This window comes from Chrysochloris asiatica, unplaced genomic scaffold, assembly GCF_000296735.1.
Source record: "Chrysochloris asiatica unplaced genomic scaffold, ChrAsi1.0 scaffold00001, whole genome shotgun sequence".
NCBI classification, from domain to species: Eukaryota; Metazoa; Chordata; class Mammalia; order Afrosoricida; family Chrysochloridae; genus Chrysochloris; species Chrysochloris asiatica.
In genome coordinates, this window is record NW_006408519.1 from 35,707,582 (window position 1) to 35,728,775 (window position 21,194).

Consider the following 21,194-nt stretch of genomic DNA (forward strand, 5'->3'; position numbering starts at 1 on the left):
ACTTCCATGCCAAAACATATTGTGACTAGTTTTTGCATAGCATAAAGAATGAAATCCTAACAAGTTTTCATATCAAGAGCAGGAGAAATGCTTAGAGCCTATGACCTGGGAATTAGTCTTAAGTAAGTATCTTCTAAAAGTGATACTATAAAAGAAATGATGAAAGTCAAAGATTAATCAGAGTGTGTAAGATACTACAAGGGGCCCTTGTGGGCAATGACTAAAGCACACTTATAACTGAAAAGTCAGTGGGTAGACTTCGCCACCAAGAGAGAAGGTTTGGTGTTCTGCTTCTGCAAGGATTATTGTCCTGACTTAAGGGAGACTCTGTATAGGGTTTCTGAGGCTGTGACTCTTTTTGGGAGCAGAAAGCCTCATCTTTCCCATGGAGCAGCTGGGGGGTTCCAACTGTGGACCTTGTAGTAAACAGCCTAACTCGTCACCCATGACTCTGCCAGGCTCCTTCTGGAAAGATCACAGCCTTGGGAACACTATGGGTCAGTCCTACTCAGTCACATGGGCCCCATTAATCAAAGTCAGAGGTAAATAATCACATGAAATAACTGTTTTAATGCAAAACATTAAATGACTTTTCCTCCCAAAAAACAAAACAGAATACCAACAACAGAAAACAAAGGCTCCAGGGCAAACCAAAATAATAAAACTTTTTATTATATTATCAATAGTGAAAATTTATGATTGCTAAAGTTTGTTAAGTACTCACCACCACTAGTCTGTCAGTTTGTCATACTGTGGTGGCTTGTGAGTTGCTATGATTCTGAAAGCTATGCCACCTGTATTTTAAATACCAGCAGGGTTACCCATGGTGGACAGGTTTCAGAGGAGCTTCCAGACCAAGACAGACTAGAAAGAAGGAATGACAGACTACTTCTGAATCTTTAGTCACTTAAAACCTTATGAATAGCAGAGAAACATTGTCAGAATATAGTGCAAATCTGCTGCACAGGAACTTTTTAAATTGTTGACGAGCAAAGATGTCAGCTTGAAGACTAAGGTGCGCCTGACCCAAGCCATGGTATTTTCAATAATCTCATATGTATGAAAAAGCTGGACAGTGAATAAGGAAGACTGTAGAAGAACTGATGTTTTTGAATTATGGTTTTGGAGGAGAATATTGAAAGTGCCATGGGCTGCCAAAGAACCAATAGATCCATTTTGGAAGAAGTGCAACCATTGTGCTCCTTGGAGGTCAGGATGGCCAAACTTTGTCTCTCATATTTTGGACATATTGTTAGGAGAGACCAGTCACTGGAGAAGGATATCATGTTTGGTAAGGTGGAGGGTCAGAGAAAAACAGGACGACCCCCAATGAGATGGATTGGCCAAGTGGCAGCATCAATGGACTCAAGCGTGGCAACAGTATAGTGCTGGCCCAGGATCGGGCAGTGTTTTGTTCTGCTGTGCATAAGGTCGCTATGAATCAGAACTGACTCGATGGCACCTAATAACAACAACACCATGCAAAGTACACATTTAATTGAATTTACACATTTTAATTTTCATTAATAACCCCACTAGTAATTTATAATTAATTTCCCTATTTGAAAAAGAATGAAATTTGTCAAGATAGTTGCATCCCTTGGTGACAGATGAGTTGTCATATGAATGAATGCAGTGCACAGGGGTTACATGTGGTATTAAGTGAATGAATGTGTGGAGGTCACTTTCGAAGCAGCCGAGTGTCACAGATGTGTTGGTGAGCCACAGGCAGTATTCTGAGGAAGGACTTTTGCATTCATAAGTTTGAGCCTGAGCGCTGCTATTTTGTTATCATGGCATTTGAGGGTCTTCACTTACCCTACGGCCCCATGTCTTTACTCACTTTGGGATGTTGTGAAAACATTTGCAGAGTGCACTCCCCCTGCCTATCATCGAGCAGAATCCTTCCCCTCATTGGAACAAGCCACATTTCATCTTCAAAAATGCCTAATTGCAGGCCCCAGGGATACTCAGGAGGAGACTTATGAAGACCCTAAAGATGTTAGGCAGGGCCCAATGTGCCAGTGGGTTGGGCACACTTTGCTGCCAATCAACACAAAGTTAAATACTAGCCACTTGTTGTTGTTAAGTGCCGTCGAGTTGATTCTGACCCATAGCAATCCTGTATGGAGTTTCTAAGGAGTAGCTGGTGAACTTGAACCACGGACAACCTTGCAGTTCAAATGAGTTTGCTGTCTGACACATTAGCCCACAGTGCCACACGGGGACTCCACTAGCCACTTGGTGGTTATGTGCTATGGAGTCGGTTCCAACTCATAGCAACCCTGCACAGGGTTTCCGAAGCTGTAAATCTTTATGGGAACAGAATGCCTCATCTTTCTGTCACGGAACAGCTGGTAGTTTCGAACCACTGACCCTGAGGTAGCAGCCTGATCTGTAACCACTATGCTACCAGAGCTCCTTCACTAGCCACTTGGTGGTGGTTATGTGCCGTGGAGTAGCAACCTGATTCGTAATCACTATGCTACCAGAGCTCACTAGCCACTTAGATGGCACCAAATAGCAAACATCAAATGCTTCAGGGCTAAAAAGGAAGCAGGATGACAAGCCCTAGAGCACATTTTATCTTTACCACTATCTCATGAGGAAGGTACAGTCAGCGTCCCTCTTTGGAAAAGCTTGCCATGAGGCAGGGAGGCAGGCAGCCCGCCTGGTGACTGATTACAGTATATCCAAGCAGGGTGAGTTGTGGGCAGAGCATGGAAGCATTATCCAGTATAACATGCGCATAGTATTTGGGTTACAATGAAATGGAATTGAACTAGAAATAAAGACTTCTTGTTGTTGTTAAGTGTCATCAAGTCAGTTCCAACTCATAGCAACCCAATATAGGGTTTTCGAGGAATGGCTGGTAAGTTTGAATCACTGACCTTTCAGTTCAAATTGACCTTGAGGTGTAGTGCATTGTCCTAGAATGCCACACCAGAACTCCCAAAGTAAAGACTAGGTCAACATTACAAAAAGAGAGTGAAAGGAGGTGCTTCTAAGAAGTGGAGGAATTTCTGTTCAAACATGAGCAGTCTGGCTCCAGAGCCCATGCTACCTTTGATAACTTAAAAATTGAAACACCAAAGTAGCAAACATCTTGTAGGCACATCTCTTGATCCCAAATTCCACTTATGGGAAGTGACAGAGAGACACACAGATATTTATGTACCTGGATGCTCACCGAAGCATTACCTCCTGATCATGGAAATTGGAAACAGTCCAAATATTGAACAATTAGGGATGTCGTAAGTGCCTGGAGTAAAACTGGAGAAAAGCAAGGCAAGCATTAAGAAGAAAACGAAAATCACTCACAGTTCCTGTACTCTGAAATAACAATCACAAAATAGCTATGTGCATCTTTCTAGCTTTTTTTCTTATCCTTTTTTTTTTTTTTAAACAAAATTGGTATCATACTGAGTGTATTATTTTATGATCTAACTTTCCTATTTACGTCGATAACATTTTGAATGTGTTTTAAACTATTAGTTATTCGTCCACCACGTATCTTAATGGCTTTATGGTATTCCATTATTTGTACATAAACATGATTTATTTAACAAACTCTTTATTATTGAGACCATCTCTCTTAACCATTATTCTACAGTGTCTCAATTGATGGCAATCCATTCTCCATAGGAAGGAGTTCAGACTCTTCAACTTTGAGTTCAAGATTTTCCATAACATGGCCCTAAGTTTTCCTACTATGTCTCCCTACCTGTGTTTTGCCTCACTAACCCTGAGTTTTAACCAAACAGAATCACTTGCTTTTCTCCAACCGTTCCCATTTTAATGTCTTTAGTTGTCCAGGCTTCAGTTACCCAATGACCTAACTTTCTATTTTTCTATTGCAATATAATACTCAACTTATACATTTTCTGTGGAAAAAAAAAAAAAAAAAAAGGAAGTCCCCTATTTGACCAACTGATTGGAAAAGATCCATACGTGTGCCCATTCCAAAGAAAAGTGAACCAACAGAATATAGAAACCATCAAACAATATCATTAATTTCACATGAAAGTAAATTTTTGCTGAAGATAATTCAATAATGATTGCAAAGGTACATTGATAGAGAGCTTCCAGAAATTCATGTCCGATTCAGAAGAGGATTTGAACTAGGGATATCATTGCTGGCATCAGATGGATCTTGGCTGAAAGCCAAAAAATACTAGAAAGATGTTTAATTGTGCTTTATTGACTCTGCAAAGGCTTTTGAATGTGTGGATTACAACAAACTATGGGTATTGTGCTCATGAGGAACCCAAATATAGACCAAGAGGCAGTTGTTTGAACAAAACAAGGGGTTACTGAATAGTTTAAAATCATGAAAGGTGCACACCAGCATTGTATCCATGCACCAGGCTTGTTTAATCTGTATGCTGAGCCGACAGTCCAATAATCTGGATTATATGAAGAAGAACTTGGCATCAGGGTTGGAGGAAAACTCATTAGCAACCTGCTATATGCAGATGATCAGCTGCTCCTTTGAAGCATTGCAGCATTGCTATGAGTCAGAACCAACTTTACGGCATTGAACAACAACATATGGAGATGAAGGAATTCAGCGTTGTAATACAATAGACACTGGACTGTGAACCTCAAGGTCACGGTTAGAGCCTCCAAATGTTGAATAGGAGAAAGATGAGGCATTCTGTTCCCTTGAAGAGGAAAAGCTTCGGAAACCCTATACAGGATCTCTATGAGTCAGAACTCACTCATAGGCAATTAACAACAATAGCAATGTAAAGATGATGCAAACTTGCTTGCTAGAATTGTGGCTATTTTATATATAGAGGTGTGTGTATGGGGGATGGGTGTGAAAACTGGAAGAGAGCTTTGGAGAAGTAAGGAGAGTGACATAGTAGGGTGACATTTTTCTTTCTTAATTTCCTGTACTATTTTAAAGAAGAGTAGTAAATGAATGAATCATACCTATCAACGTGTTTACAACTTTGAGATGATGCTAATGGATATGGGAAATAGAGCAATCTTTTCTCTTAAGATGGCATGTTTAGAGCAGATCTGTACTATAATAAGCATGTTATATGCTATAAATGGTATAATTCTAAAAGTCATCCTATGTCATAAGTGCTAATATAGTCCCCATTTTAGAACACTGAGGCACAGAAATATTAAATTGTCCAACTTAGGTCACAGAACTAGGAGACATCAGAGCTGGGACTTGAGTGCAAGCCTGCCAGACTGCAAAGTTCATACTGTTGACCACTGTAAAGCAATGTCAAATATGTAAAGATTGACTAGGACCCAAAGGGAAAATACCAACTCATGAATTGCAAAGAACCTCAGACTATAGAATCAATGCCTATATGTATAAAATACCATTGGGAGGAAATGTATGATCATTTCATCATTGAATCTTCCTCTGACTTTAGGTGTTCATTGAATGTCTGCTCATCCTATAGTACTCAAAGTCCTCCTCAGAAAACCCTCCTCCAACTCTTGCCAGCTCATGTAAGTATCTCCATCTTGGCTCCTACAGTTCCTTGTTCAAATTTCTACTGGAACACTATGTGTTGTGTTGTTGTGTCCACTGGAGTGAGCGTTTCTCCATGGCAGGGAAGCTCTAACCAATTTCTGTGTCTCTGTGTCTACCTGGCATACTGTCTGGGACATTAAATGTATACTTTTCTTCAATGAGGCTTATTTCTGCCTCTTTACCACAAGAATTCTCTAGAAAACTCCGAAGCCCTAAAATGTGGCCTTCTGCTAAAAGAATGTGTAAAAGTAATGACTGTGGTTAACCCAGCTATTCTTGTGGATGGCTTGCTTTCTTAAAAACAGTTTAACAAAAACCCAACATAAACTTTCTGATTTGTCACATTTCTGAGGTACTTAAGTGTCACAACTACTTCGAGCCATATTTTGTCTTAGGAGTCTTCTTTTCCAGATTCTCTTCTTCTGTCTCCTGGAATAACTCTCAATTAGAATACCACATACTGTTGAATACCTTCTCCAGATAGGTTGGGTGAGTGTTGTTACCTCCACAGAAGAATGATTTCCAATTTGTTTTCCTACTATTCAGAGACCATCTCTGTTCCTTTCTTCTTTCCCACTTTTTTCTTTGTATTGACACAATTCTTCATTTTCTTTTTCTCTGTATGAGTTGTCTCTTTCTCCCACTCTAGAAACTGCCTTTGGCTGTTTGTTCATGATCCAACATGGCCGCACGGCTCCCACCTCAATCTCCAGGACTTTCCAGGGTATGGATTATTCAGTTCCTGTGTCCTGGTTTATGTTCTCCAGGAAACAAGCTCTATCCTATTTGTAGTCAGGTATCTGCCTATGGTCTAATAAACTGGAGTCAATCTGGAGAGGGTCACATGGATGACACATGCTGATCTCAAAAAGGGGTCTGAGAATGAGCTCAAAATTGACTGCAGGACATCTATAGAATTCTTACCTAATATGCCAAATATTTATATCTCTCCCACTCCACTCTTCCCTTTCCACTCTTTTGGTCTTCATACATTCTTGCATAGATTGCTGTGATGATCTCTCATTTTGACCCCCTTGCTTCTAATTTCTTACCCTAGAATAATGTATACTCAAGCACTGCTTTTTGAAAACCTTAAAAGAATCACAGCATTCCCCCAATCCAGAGCTTCAGTGATCTCTTACTTTTTATGGAATAGAGCTCACTCACACTCTTTAAGATGACTCCACACCCATCCTTTAAATTCTAGATTCCTTCCTACCTTCCCCATCTCACTGCTCAATGGTTCCTTTACTAGCTCTCTATGGTCCAAATACTTCAAAGGATTTTCTACTCAGAAGCCTACATGCTTCTGTAGCTCTTTGTATTCCATCACAGTATATTTAAGAGTGGCTGGAACTTAGCTGGGGCTCAAGGAGTGGTTTTTGAATGAATGACATATGAAGAGGTCAGGGTAGACTACAAGACTCATGACTTGATGCTGGCATTATTCTTCTTCTATTGTGAGCAAATGTTTCCTAAATTGAACTCCTCAAACTTTCAAGAGTAGAAAGACTAATCATGGAAATCACAATGGAAAATATATGTTTAGCCTTTCCAGGAATGCACAGGTTCAACTATATTTCACGTGTTTCTAATTTTTCTAGAATGAGATCAGTTTCGTATAGTGACATGCTGTTGTGTATCATTGAGACTATTCTGACTCATAACGACCCTATGAGACAGACTAGAACTGTCCCATAGGGTTTCTTAGGTTGTAATCTTTATAAGAATAGACTGCTACATCCCACAGAGCAGCAGTTGGTGGATTTGAACCACTGACCTTTCTATTGGCAGCCATGTTTATTGTGTCATCCGGGTCCCTTATAGTAATATTTCCTCATGTTAATTAGAATCCACTTTCGACATCTTTGATTAACAAAAGCAGGAGAAATGTAAACTTGCTTCATAAATAGTTTTTGTTTTGTGTTTTTAAAGTGGGCACACAATTTTTTTAAAAAGTGAAAAAGAAATGTTAGAAGAAAATAATTGGTGAGAAGCAAACAAAATTAGAAACAACTGTTTTGAGAAAACGGGGGCTTGGGTGTAATGGAACCTGGTTGAGTTCTTAGGCACCTTCTAGCTTAGCCATTTATAGTCATCTTGTTGTTGTTAAATGTCTTTGAGTTGGTTCTGACTCAAAAAATCCTACATAGGGTTTCCAAGGAGTGGCTGGTGAGTTTGAACCACCAACCTTTCAGCCCAGTGCATTAACACACACACACCATACCAGGAGTAGGAGTAGACTAAACTTACTTTTGTTTTGATCTATATCCCTTGTAGCACAGGAACACATGTCCTATCTCTTAGTCTCTTTCAGTTTCTAAATTAGGGATTAGTTATATTAAAGGCTAAACAAGTAGTTGTGAACTAAATAAACGCCTAAGCTCTGAAAAACTTTTTGAATAGGAAGAATAATAATTATATTCAAGGATATTAGATGAACCATTTAGGGAATAAAAATGAGATAGAGCATATTGGATTTTAGAAAACAGAATTGAGAGACTACTTCGATACATTCACTTTGCAAACTGCTAGGTGGGAAAGGAATTAGTTAGTAACTCAACTAAGTAAAAGATTCCTGAGAAATGGTCAATAATCAGACAGTGAGGACAGATGTTGTTGTTGTTAGGTGCCATCGAGTCGGTTCCAATTGATAGCGACCATATGCACAAAAGGTCAAAGCATGGCGAGGTCTTACACCAACCTCATAGCTGTTGTTATGCTGAAGCCCAATGTTGTTGCCTCTCTGTCAGTCCATCTCATTGGAGGTCTTCCTCTTTTTTGTTGACCTCTACTCTAACAAGCATACTGTCTTTTTCCAGGGACTCATCCCTCCTGATAATCTGAAAGATGAAGTCTCTTCATACTGGCTTCTAAGGATCATTCTGGCTGTACTTTTTCCAACACAGATTTGTTTATTCTTCTAGCAGTTCATGGTACTTTTGATGATCTCCTCCAATAACACAACTCAAATGCATCAGTTCTTCTATGGTCTTCCTTATTTACTGTCCAACTTCCACATGCATATGAGGCTATTGAAAATACCGTGGCTTGGGTCAGGTGCAGCTTGGTCTATGCTTTTTCAAAAGAGAAGAAAGAATCATGGACAATTATGGCCCACTGAACTCACCCTCTCTTTTCTTTAGTTCATTAATGCAGAAATAAAAAGAACATGACCCATGATAAATGAGACAGATCAAAAAAGTAGAATCTGTAATGATATGATAAAGATGATGATTATCAACATTTTGTGAGCATTTATTATGGTATTGTGGGAGAAATATGCGACTCTTTGTTTCTATAAAGATTTACAGTCTTGGAAACCTATACAGGGTCGCTATGAGTCACAACCAACTTGATAGTGCTTAACCACAAAACAATTGTGTGTCATGTAATAGGATACAGCTAAAAGAGAGATGATAATAGATTAAGGAAAATTAATTGAGAATACCAGGTTGTTGTTGCTACAGTGCCGCCAAGCTGGTTCCGACTCATAGTGACCCTGTATAGGGTTTCCAAGGAGCAGCTGGTGGGACTGAAATGCTGACCCGGTGGTTCACAGTTCAGTGCTGATCCTACAGCACCACACCAGGTGTAAAGGACCTTAACCCAGCAGTAAACATCAACACCAACTCCTCCTTTCTCCCTATAGAGTCAAACAGACCAGTATGTGAAAGTTAAGTGCACCATTTACTCACCATGTGACTTTGGACAAGTTGCTTAACCTCTCTGAGACTAGTTTTATCATCTGCACAATGGAAAAAAGAAATTCTTAATTTACAACACTGTTATGAGGATTAATCCTGGCCTAGTGCTGTATGATAAGACTGGACCTCAAGGTCAATTTGAACCACAAGGTTGGCAGTTCAAACTCATCAGTTGCTCCTCAGAAACCCTACACAAGGTTGCTGTAAGAGACTTGACGGCACTTAACATCAACAATGCAGAAGTAATTAGCAAATTGTGCTTTGAAAATATGAGATGTCAACTGTTAGCTATTGGTTGCTGTTGAATTGATTTTGCATCATAGTAACCCTATGTGACAGAGTAGAGCCACCCCTGAGACCTTCCTATGCTGTCATGTGTAGGGGACCAGATCACTGGCACTTGTCTCTGTGGAGTTGCTGGTGGGTCTGAACCACTGACCTTTTGGCTTACCCATTACATCACCAATGTGCCTTAAAATATAAATATCATGAATAGTAAAAAAAATAGACTCTAATACTTATTTTCAATTTTTTTCTTACTAAGGAATTAGTGAACACTCTCATCCAGTTGTTAAGATCATTTTCTCTGAATTTCCAGTCAGGCCTTGCTTTCCTCTCTTGTTGCAGTGCCTTTAATTTAGTCATCATCTGTGTCTAGTCCCGTGTTGAAATGCTCTGGGATATTAGGGAAGTTTATTTTTGTTCTGTTTTCTGTGTTTTTATTATTTTTAAAATACTAGGACTCTTAATGTTAATTTCAGAGAAACATAATTTTCAAAATACACGTATTCATTTTCTGTGCTGCTCACTCATTCAATATTGTCTATAAAACTCTCTCCAGTTTGGGGAGACCCCTTTATATCATCCTGCATATTTCCTTTCTGCCTCAGGTTTAGGGAGAGAATGATTCCTGACTTTTCTAGGAAAGCATGGTTCTCTCATGAGATAGACACATGGACACCATTGCTTTACTTCCCATGTAACATGACAAAAGTTCACCTTAGGCCCGACTATGTGGCTCACACAAGCTTGCAAAGAGCAGATGGGGTTATGTTGACAACATGGAGTTTGGTGCTGCTTCTTTGGAAGTGCTCCAACCTCAGTGTGCCTACAGGTACATTTTAAGCATACTCAACATCTCCTATGTGACAGGAATTATTCCAGAAATTAGACTTTGTTGGTGAACAAAATACACAAAAATGTCTGACTGGATCTTGCATTTTAGTGGCTGTGGGTAGGGAGCAAATCAATAAACAAACAAAACAGTCTTAGAAAGTGATTGTTGCAATTCACTGTGACAATTCACTGTGACATAGGGTCTCTGGGGGTCGGCTGGTGAGTTTGAACCACCGATCTTGTGGTTCATACTGACCTTGTGGCCCAGTGCTTATCCTACAATGCCACAGCAGGATTCCTAGAAAGTGATTGTGGCTGTTAAGTGCTGTTGAGTCAGTTCCTACTCACAGTGACCCTGTATAGGGTTTCCGAGGAGCAGCTGGTGAGTTTGAACCACTGGTCTTGTGGTTCAAACCAGGTGAGAAGGTGGGGGTGTGGGTAGGCGCACAACTGGCACTATTTACAAAAAGGCGGTAAGGGTAGGCTTCAGAAAGCCTCGTCTTTCTCCCGCGGAAAAGCTGGTAGTTTCAAACTGCTGACCTTGAGATTAGCAGCCCAATTTGTAACCGCTGTGCTAGCAGAGCTCCTTGAAGCCTACCCTTGTTGTTTTTGTGAAGTGCAAGGTTGGCGGTTCAAACTCACCAGCCACTTCTTGGAACCCTATACTATGAGACAGAACTGACTCTACGGCACTTAACAACAACAACAAGCCTTCAGATGGCACAGGGTAGGGGAGAGAAGATCCAGAATTCACTTAAGGATAGGCTGAGTTTGAGATGTTGGTTAGGCATCCAACTGGATACATGTTCTTGTTGTTACATTCCATGAAGTTGATTCCAATGTGTAGTCACTTTACTGCACAGAGTAGAACGTATCATGATTTCTTTTGCTGTAATCTTTATGGGAACAGATCACCAAGACTTTCCTCCTTCAAAGCAGCTGGTCAGTCTGAACCTCTGACCTTTAGGTGGGCATTCAAGCATTCACCCATTGTGCTACCAGAGCTCAGAAGTAGATATATAGAGGGGTTAATGTACTAATATAGAGTTTAGGAGGTAGATTCAGGATGGAGATATAAAGCTGGGAGTTTAGGGCATGCAGATGAATTGTATCTAAACAGAGTCCTGGTGTGGCGCTGTAGGATATTACACTGGACTGTAAGGTCAGTTTGAACTGCAAGGTTGGTGGTTCAAACTCACCAGACACTCCTAGGAAACCCTATACAGGGTTACTATGAGTTGGAACTGACTCAACAGCAACAACACCAATAACAACAAAGAGATAAAGTGCGGCAGACAACTGGTCCATCATTGTTTTCTCTCAAATTCTGTTATCAGTGAAGCTGAACAAAGTGAGAGGCGAACTCATGACCCTGGCTTTGGGAAACCCGTGCATGAACCACAGGGAAACCAGAGACGGAAGTTTCACCCAGTCTTCCAGAAAGCCAGGTGTTACTCAACATTGCCTACCTTCATCATAACCCCTAGTTCATTCACTCTGCACATTCTGGGGACAAGTCTTGCTATTTGCTAGTGAGGTTACAAGAAAACAGGTTGAGCTTTCTCTTGCCTCCATGGAGCATAAATAATCTTTCGTGGGGAAAGTGAGCACTTCCTCATAAGAAGCCATGTAATGTACTCAGGAGACTAAAGAAGGGAACCATGGGTGGATGGAGGGCCTATTAGAGATGAAGTATTCCTATTTGACCACTGTGCTACAGACAAAGTACCCCATCTCCTGAAAACTGTACATCAGTTCTCCAACAGAAGAGTCAATGGAAATATGACACACCAGAGACTAGTCCTCATTATTTTTATAAATAAGATTTACTTTATCACTGTAAAATAAATGTACCTTCTTTGTAAAAAAATATTAGACAATAAAAACATACACAGAAAATAAAAAATTCATGACTATATACATGGTAGTATATAAATATATTTAATGAGATTATGTTGTTGTTGTTGTTGTTAAGTGCCATTGAGTCCGTTCTGGCTCATAGCGACCTTGTATAGGGTTCTCAAGGAACAGCAGGTGGGCTTGAACTGCTGACCTTGTGGTTCACAGTTCAGTGAAGAAACTACAGTGCCACGCCAGGATGCACTCATTTGTAGCCTCTTTCTCATTTAACAATGGAACTGAAGAACCATCCGTGTTACTGAGCATTCAACTACAACTGTGTTTCGATTCCTGCCTGTTCTCACAGCTGCTTCTTAGAAACCCCATACAAGGTCTCTATGAGTCAGAAGTGAGTCAACAGCACTTAACAGCAACATCAATAGCATGGGTTATATCATGATGGTCGGCATTGCGGCTTAGTTCGCTTATTACTTTTCAGTAAATAGGACAACTATGAGTAGTTCTCCATGCATGTGGTCACAGAATGTCAGAGAGCTGAAGACTCCTCCTGGCACCAACTAGCTAGCCTCTGGCCAGAACACTGCAGAACTGGAATCCTAACCAAGTCCCTGGACTCCAAGCCCAGCATTCTTTCACTAGAGCACCGAGATTCAGTCAACCCAACATCCGTGTGACACAGAAGTGCAGCAAAGGAAGGGGGTCTACTGCAGAAGTAGTTTGAGGGTGGAGATGACAGCAAAGATGTCTTTGAACTTTCAGTTTTACGTAAAACCCTGAGACCCCAGAACTTCACACTGAGATGAAGTTGAAACATGTGGCATGGGGAGGAACCACGTTTGGAAAAGCAACTCAAGAGCTCAGCTTAGCAAACCTCACAGTTTTACAACAGTTAAGCTCTAGCCAACATCCTGAGTGGTGCAAAAAGCCCCCAAAAGACTTCAAGGTCACACAGAATCTCAATTCTTGTTTTAGGTCATATCTGTGAGGCTCCTGCCCCTCAGCACTGGGCTTTATGAAACCTAATAACATTTCAAGTTCACTAATTTTCAGAAATGAGTTTAAGTGTTGATTTTGACAGTCCAGAACGTTCTTGATTTCAGGGAGCCACTCTTTAAGCCTCCCTGCTGTGGAGGGATGAGCTCCTTTTAGCTAGAAGTGCAGAGCAGTGGACACCATGTCGTCAACTCCTTCACTCTTGCACTATTGTTGTGGTTAAGTGCCATCAAGTCGGTTCCAACTCATAGTGACCGTGTATAGGGTTTCTGAGGGGGGGCTGGTGGGTTTGAAGTACTGACCTTGTGGGTTAGCAGACCAGTGCTGATCCTACAGCGCCATAGCATATGTAGCTGTGCTACATTTTTCTGACTTCCCATGATCTCAGAATAAACTCAGACCCATTAGCAGGGCACACCAGTGTCTCCATAGCTGGCCCTACATCTCACTTGCTTCACTTCTATCACGTTGTCTCTTCAGCGATACTGGGTTTCTGTAGCTCCTGGGTCAGAGCAATTCCATCTGTCCATCCAGATCCTGCTTTCTGGAACACTCTGTCTACTCTTTTATTTGTGGTTAACCTCACATAGATAGATTTGGTGCCCTTCCTCTTCTGTTTACATAACTCTGTTGTCATTGTTGTTGTTAAGTGCCATCGACTCGCTTCCTGTATAGGGTTTCTGAGGCTTTAAATCTTCAGGGGAGCAGAAAGCCTCATCTTTATTCTGCAGAGCAGCTCGAACCACAGACCTTGTGGCCTGCAGTCCAATGCTTATTGTATGGAACCACGGCGTTCCCTTACATAGCTCTGAGATGCTGTAATTCTCTGATAGTTTCTGAAACTCAGAAATATTCTCAGCAACATTCATTCAAATGATTGAGTTTTGTTCTGAAATCTCTCACTCCCATCTGGGATCCAAGTTACTTCACCCACTGGTACATTTTAAATCACAGAGTTCCTGCGAAACACGCAGCATTGATGAAGCCGGGTGCAGACTTAAAATCTAGAAAAGTCCTCACTGCTTATTTTATCCAGCTGCAAATTTTCAGGATGGCATATATGGCTTCCTCTAGTACCACACTTAGGATATTTGCTTCAATATTGGCAGAGATAAACTGATGGGTAAGAAATTGTTCATTCATCAAAAGTAGGCGGCCTGATAGAAGTGCATAAACATCATACTCATCTCAAAATTAAATTACCATATGTACATGGTTGGACTTGTCATTTATGTACTTGTATATTTACATACCCATCATTCTTAATCACCTCTGAGAATGAATGAGTGCATTTAAGAACAAATGTTTGCAACATAAGCTAATGGTTAATTGGAAATTTCTTCTTGGAGAAGGCTGAAAGACATACCAGAGAAGACAAAAGGTTTAAAAAGAGTAGCAAGACTCACTAATTTGTTAAACTCACAGTCTGATTTTAGCTCAACCCAAAGATAATTCCTGACGAGATGTCTCAGAATCATTCCTTTTTAAAAGCATGCCATGTCCAATGCAGAGAGATAGAAGAAAGAGCACTGAATTGAATGTCAGCAAATCTGGGTTTAATTCTCCTGTGTGGCTTTTTCTGGCCTAGTGTGATGCTATGGGTTAATGCGCTGAACTGCAAAGTCAGTTTGAACCCCCAGATCAGCTGTTCAAATTCACCAGTTGCTCTGGGGAAACCCTACACAGGGTTGCTATGGATTGGAACTGACTGGATAGCAATTAGCGACAACAACAATCTTAAGAAGGAGGTGTAAGCAACTAGCTCACTTGGCCGTTAACAGAAAGATTAGCAGGTCAAGTCCACTCAGAGGAACCTTGGAAGAAAAGCCTGGTGAACTCTGAAAAATTAGCCACTGGAAAAGTCTAAGGCACATAGCTCTATTCTTACACATGTCCTAAGATGGAATCAACTTAAGACCAACTTTTAAAAAAAAGGAAATTCATGTAGGTTCTCCAAGTTCCTATCTCTTCATATTTAATCTGGGGAGAAAGCTGTAACCTTGCTATTGGGTTTGAAAAACAAAATACAGAGGTATATATTTGAGGTGCTAATTAAATCTAAATTGCATTAATATGTTATTTCCTGCACTATTGTGTGTCTTATGAAATTCAGTTTCATTGAGCCAGAAACATTGTGCCTGCTGCTACTACCGCCATTAAAAACAACAAGTGAGAATCATTGAGAGTTTATTACATGCCCTCATTATCTAAAGTTTTAACATGGATGAATCATTTATCCCTCATCAAAACCCTATGAAGTAGCTACTATAATTGTCCGTATTTTATAGATAAGAAATTGGAGACCCAGAGAGGTTAAATAACTTGTCCAAGATCACACAGCTATCCATCGAAAGAGCCCTGAACCAAAGCTGTCTGACCCTAGGGTACCAGCTTCTAGCAATACCAAGTACTGTCTCTCAAATAACAGCAAGATTGGCCTGCAGGTAGATGACAGTTTGTTTACTTCATTGAGCTAATCTCATTTTATCCCTGTAGCAGCTCTGTGCAATAGAAGTCGTCATTCTTATTTTACTGATGTGAAATTAACTTGGGTCAAAAAGATTAAGGGATTTGTTTTCAAAGTCACCTTGCTCCTGAATGGTAAAATAACTAAGTAACTAAAAAAATCAGATGGTTTTTCCATTGTTGTTGTTAAGTGCTGTCAAGTTGGTTCCTGTACAGAGTTTCCAAGGAGTGGCAGGTGAACTTGAACCGCCAATCTTGCAGTTCAAACTGACCTTGCAGTCCAAAGCATTAGTCCGTTGCTCCATACTAGGACGGGGGAGACTAAAAGGTTCTCCCATCCTTTTTCTGATTCTATTCTGTTTTTGCCACTACTTTTCCCTTGAGGAGTTCTTGCATGAGGACCCCAGTTGAGACTGTTTTTTTTTTCATTTACCTTAAGAGCTCTTTCATCTCTACATTTCTCTGCTTCACCCAATCACGCAGGAGATGTATTCTTTCTACAAACATCAGCTGCTGCTGTAGAGCTTAGGATGAGCTACCTTGAGTGTCCAGCCCAAACATCCAGTCAGAAGGTAACCTGGCAGAGCAACTCCAGGTGAATTCATCTCTAAATCCCAGCTGGGTACCAGCCCCCTTCCTGGAGGGGAAGCTCCTAGTCATCCTTACGTAGAACATTCACCATGCCTTGGTTTTGATTGGCCTGAACTTTAGTCACAGCCTCATCAAATTGTTGTGTCTCCATCATGTGATCTGTAGACTCACATAGCGTCCCATGCTTAGGATGTCCCTTTTACTAGAACTCTCCTCTTTTAACCCTGGACTTGGTTAAGGTGGTCTCAGTGTAGAGGTGCCCATCCCTACAAAGTCTTGCCTCTCTGATCTAGATGTCAGTCTTCTGCCCTTCTTTGCTCTTCCAGCCCGTTCCATCTGTCTGATCATTTAATGCTTTGTCTTAAAATTGTTCATCTCCTGTATGCAAGGAGCTCTGGTAGTGTAGTGGTTACAAATTGGGCTGCTAACCTCAAGGTTGGCAGTTCGAAATTACCAGCCATTCCGCAGGAGAAAGATGAGGCTTTCTGTTCCCATAAAGATTTACAGCCTCCGAAACCCTGTGCAGGTTTACTATGAGTCAGAATCGACTCCACGGTTCTTAACAACAACAACAACAACAACAAATCCTGTATGTATCATCATGGGAGTTCTTTGAGGACAGTGGTTCCTGGTATGCCTGAAGAAATTGTTGCTGATGAAATGCTTATTCTGTCTCTGAAGTCACCAAATATTTGGACAGGATCTGTTTACTGATGTCCCTGCCTCGTAGACAGTGAAATCCATGAAGGTAGATAGTCTGTTTCATTCTCAGGGTCTAAACAGAACTGGAGTCCTAGTGTGGCACTGTGTGTTAATGAGCCAGACGCAAAGCCATTTAAACTGCAAGGTCAGCGGTTCAAGCTCACCAGCTCCTCCTTGGAAACACTATACAGGGTCGCTGTGGGTCGGAATCAACTCAACAGCACTTCACAACAACAACAAGTAGACCTGGTGTGACACTGTAGGATGAACACTGGACTGAAAGGTCGGTGGTTCAAACTCACCAGCTGTTCCTCAGAAACCCTTGTTGAGTGGAAGTCAACTCAACGGGACTTAACAACAACAGCATAGTGGAGGAAGGTCATCAAGACCTGACTAGATCTTCAAGTCCTCTGCTCCTTCCCTCAGCCCATCCATAGGCTGCCCTATCTTCTGTAAGATACATTCCTCTCCAGAATTCTTCCATCTTCCATTGCCCCTTGAGTTCTAATGGGTTAATCTATACAAGTTTTTGTTGTTGTTAGGTGCCTTTGAGCCGGTTCCTTCTCATAGAGACCATATGCACAAAAAAATGAAACACTGCCTGGTCCTCCGCCAACCTCACAATCATTATTAAGCTTGAGCCTATTGCTACTGCCATAGTGCCAATCCATCTCATTGGGAGGTCTTTCTTTTTTATTTTTATTTTTTGCTGACTCTTCGTTTTACCTAGCATGATGTCCTTCTCCAGGGACTGGTCCCTCCTGATAGCATGTCTGAAATATGAGAGATGAACTTTCACCATTCTGGCTCTTAAGGAGCATTGTGGTTGTACTTCTTCCAATACAAGTTAGCACGTGTTAATTAATATTAGTAGATCTTGCTTTGCTTGTGATAAAAGTGAAGCATCCCCTTCAACACCCATGAAAAGATCAGTATAAACATTAATCGCGATAATACCTTTTTTTTTGGCTATAATTTTCCCTCACTTTAAAGAAGTACATATCATTCAGTGATGATGATGGTGGTAGAGATTGTGTGCCTGCCAGTCCGTTCCAACTCATAGGGTTTCCAAGACTGTAAATCTTTACAGGAGCAGAAAGACTTGTATTTTTCCCAAGGAGCAGCTGATGGATTTGAACTGTGGACCTTGCAGTTAGCAGCCCATTGGGTAACCCACTATGCCACCAAGGCTCTTTATTCATCAATGATAAACACCCATATTTAATGAGTTCTTAAAATATGGTACTATGTAAGTGCTTTCAGACAGATCACATTGATCTTCATAACAACTCTGAGAAGAGAAACTAGGCTCAGGAAGGCTAAGAGCTTGACCTTAGGGTTTACCACAGAATGATTGGAGATGTAGAATTTAAGTACAAAGCTTGTGTTTTAGTCACTTTTACTTCTTCACCATACACAAAAACAGAGAAAGAAAGCAAAGCCCAGAAAGCAAAGAAGTGGGACAAAGATTATAGAAGCCAACTATTATTCCTGTCTTTTTAAAACTTGCTTTGATTCTGAAATATAACAACATACAGAAAGGCCCCAAAACATAACTGTACTGCTGACAGAATCTTTAAGGAACTCTATTGTTCCAATGTCTGTCTAGTTTATATTTTATGTAAAATAAATCTGCAGAATAAATGTAAAATCAGAAACCATTTCATCTTCAGAGAGAAAATGAAAGGAAAACTCAATGCAGGTACCATTTGGGGAAGGTTTATGAATGAGAGTCTCCAAATCAATCTGAAAACTTACCATATGCTTTTAAGCCAACTAAAGAGGAAGTTCTTAGTCAAAATTAGACCCCAGGAGGAAGTCTAGAAATTGGTACCATAGGAGACCCTGCATAATGACTGAACAGAGTGGAACCAATACGACTGATAGATGGATGAACAGACTTGGATTTAGCAACTTGGCTTGAGCTCCCTCTCTGCCAGTTGGAAGTGTGTGATTGTGATGTTTTACTAGTTACGTAACATATCTTTAATTTCCTCTTATTTCAAATGGAAACAAGTTCATGGAGTTGCGAAATTTCAAGTCAATGGCATTATTTATATAGGGCACTTTGCAGACTGCTTGGCAAACGGTAAGCCCTCCATGCATCAAATCAGTATTGAGTAATAATTCTGACTTCGCAGTCCATTAAACAGTGGCTTATCATTATATTAAGTCAAGTAAACATTTATGTAGGAAAAGCACTGAACTGCTAACCACAGAGTCATCAGTTCAAGCCACTAACTGCTCCTTGGAAAAAAGAGAAAGTTTTCTGCCAGGGCAAAAATTTACAGCCTTAGAAACTGGGTGACTATGAGTTGAAACTAACTCGATGGCATCTGTTGTTTAGAAAGTAAGACCTTTTTTCTTTGATCCAATGTTAAATGCTCTTTATAAAATGAGTGGAAGACACAGGGAATAATGCAAGAGTTAAAGTGGCTCATGAACTAATGATACATGGAGGGGATTGCAATCATTGTAATGAAGCTAAGCATACGATTTGTTGAATGTAAAACTGATGATCTGTCCTGTAAGCCTTCACATAGAAAGTTTTTATTTTTATTTTAATTTACATATTTCAGCCCCCCCCCCCCATTTTAACAGCTTTTTTAAGGAGGTGTCATTGACAAACAGTAAAGAACACACATTTAAAGTGTTCAGTTTGATCAGTGGTGACATTTGTACGTTGCCTTTGAAACTATAATCAAAATAATGAAGGAATCCATTGCCTCAAAGTTTCACACCTTTTCATTAGCCCTTCCTCCTGCCCCTTCAAGCAATCACTGGTCTTTATGCCTAAAGATTACCATGCTGATTTGTAAACTAGGAAACTACCTCTCAATTACTTTTCTATGTGTGCTATGCATATAATGTGTGTGAGGGCAAGTTATATAGGAAAATTACCACATTGCTTACAAAGAAGAAAGCAATGAATCACCCAAACTTCCACCAGCAAGAGAGCAGCAGCCTTAACAGTTTGTGGACATCATTCTAGCTACGCTTTTGCATAGAAATGATGGAAGGATGGGAAGCTATTAGGCAGATAAATAGCTAGCTTGCTCACTAGAGATCATACTGGACATGCTTATGAAAACAATGTAATTCACTAGAATGTAACAGGAGAAAAATTAATGGAAGTGAAACTCGAGGATGTACTGAAATTTAGTTGTATTCCCACTACCAATGATGTTATTTCCTCTAAGGTTAAGGGAAAAATTGATGAAATCAAATGAATTGAAAGCATTAACAATGTTTGCATCTTACATTTGTTTTATGTGGTGCTATTTGGAGTCCTGGTGTGGTGCTGTTGGTTGTTGCGCTGGACTGCAAAGTTGGTTTCAACCGCAAGGGAGGCAGTTCAAGCTCACCAGCTGCTCCTAAGAAACCCTATACAGGATCACTATGTGTTGGAACTGACTCCACAGCACATAACCACCAACCAGCCAATAGAGTCCTGGTGCTATGATGCAGGATTAGCACTGGACTGCTAACCTCAAGGTCAGTGGTTCAAATCCATTAGCCATTCCTTTGTCAGCCTATAGAAAGTCACTATGAGTCAGAACCCACTCCACAGCACATAACCACCACCACAATGAGCATTCGACTGTGAAAAATAAAGTGATTCCCACGCATACTTTTTCCAACTCCTCGTTTTTTTTACCTCCTGGTTTTTGTTGCTTTTATAATTTTGAATGCAAAATGATTCCAAGCACATTGTGTATTAGTAATCAAAACTCTTTGTACTTGTTAACATTTATTTAAAGGATTAATGAATTGAATTTCAGAATTCTCCACTCTAGAGGGCTTTCTTTCTTTTTCCCTTCTTCTTTCCTCTCTCCCTCCCTCCCCACTCTCTATCTCATGGTTGTTAGGTTTTTTTTTTTTTTTTTTTTTTTTATTGAAAGGGCTCATGGGATTGTATAGTCCATGGTGGATTCGTTCATGTTTGAAAATGTAGTAACTTACAATATTTTTTGGTCACTTACACTTTTCTTCATTTTGGGCTTTGTAAGCATAATTCTGTTATCTTCAGAAAGAAAATTGGTGTGGAGAACTTTAAGTCCTGCTACTTAAACCCATCACTCCCCTAATCCTCACTTTTTATTGGAATGAAGTCTCTCTCTATAAAGTTCATCACAGTATATCCAATGTCTCAATGTGAGTTCCACTGGGTTTGAATTATATTCCCTCCAAACATATGCTGAGGCCTTAGTCTCTAACGTGGGCATGTGATCTTGTTTGGAAATTGGGGCTCTTTT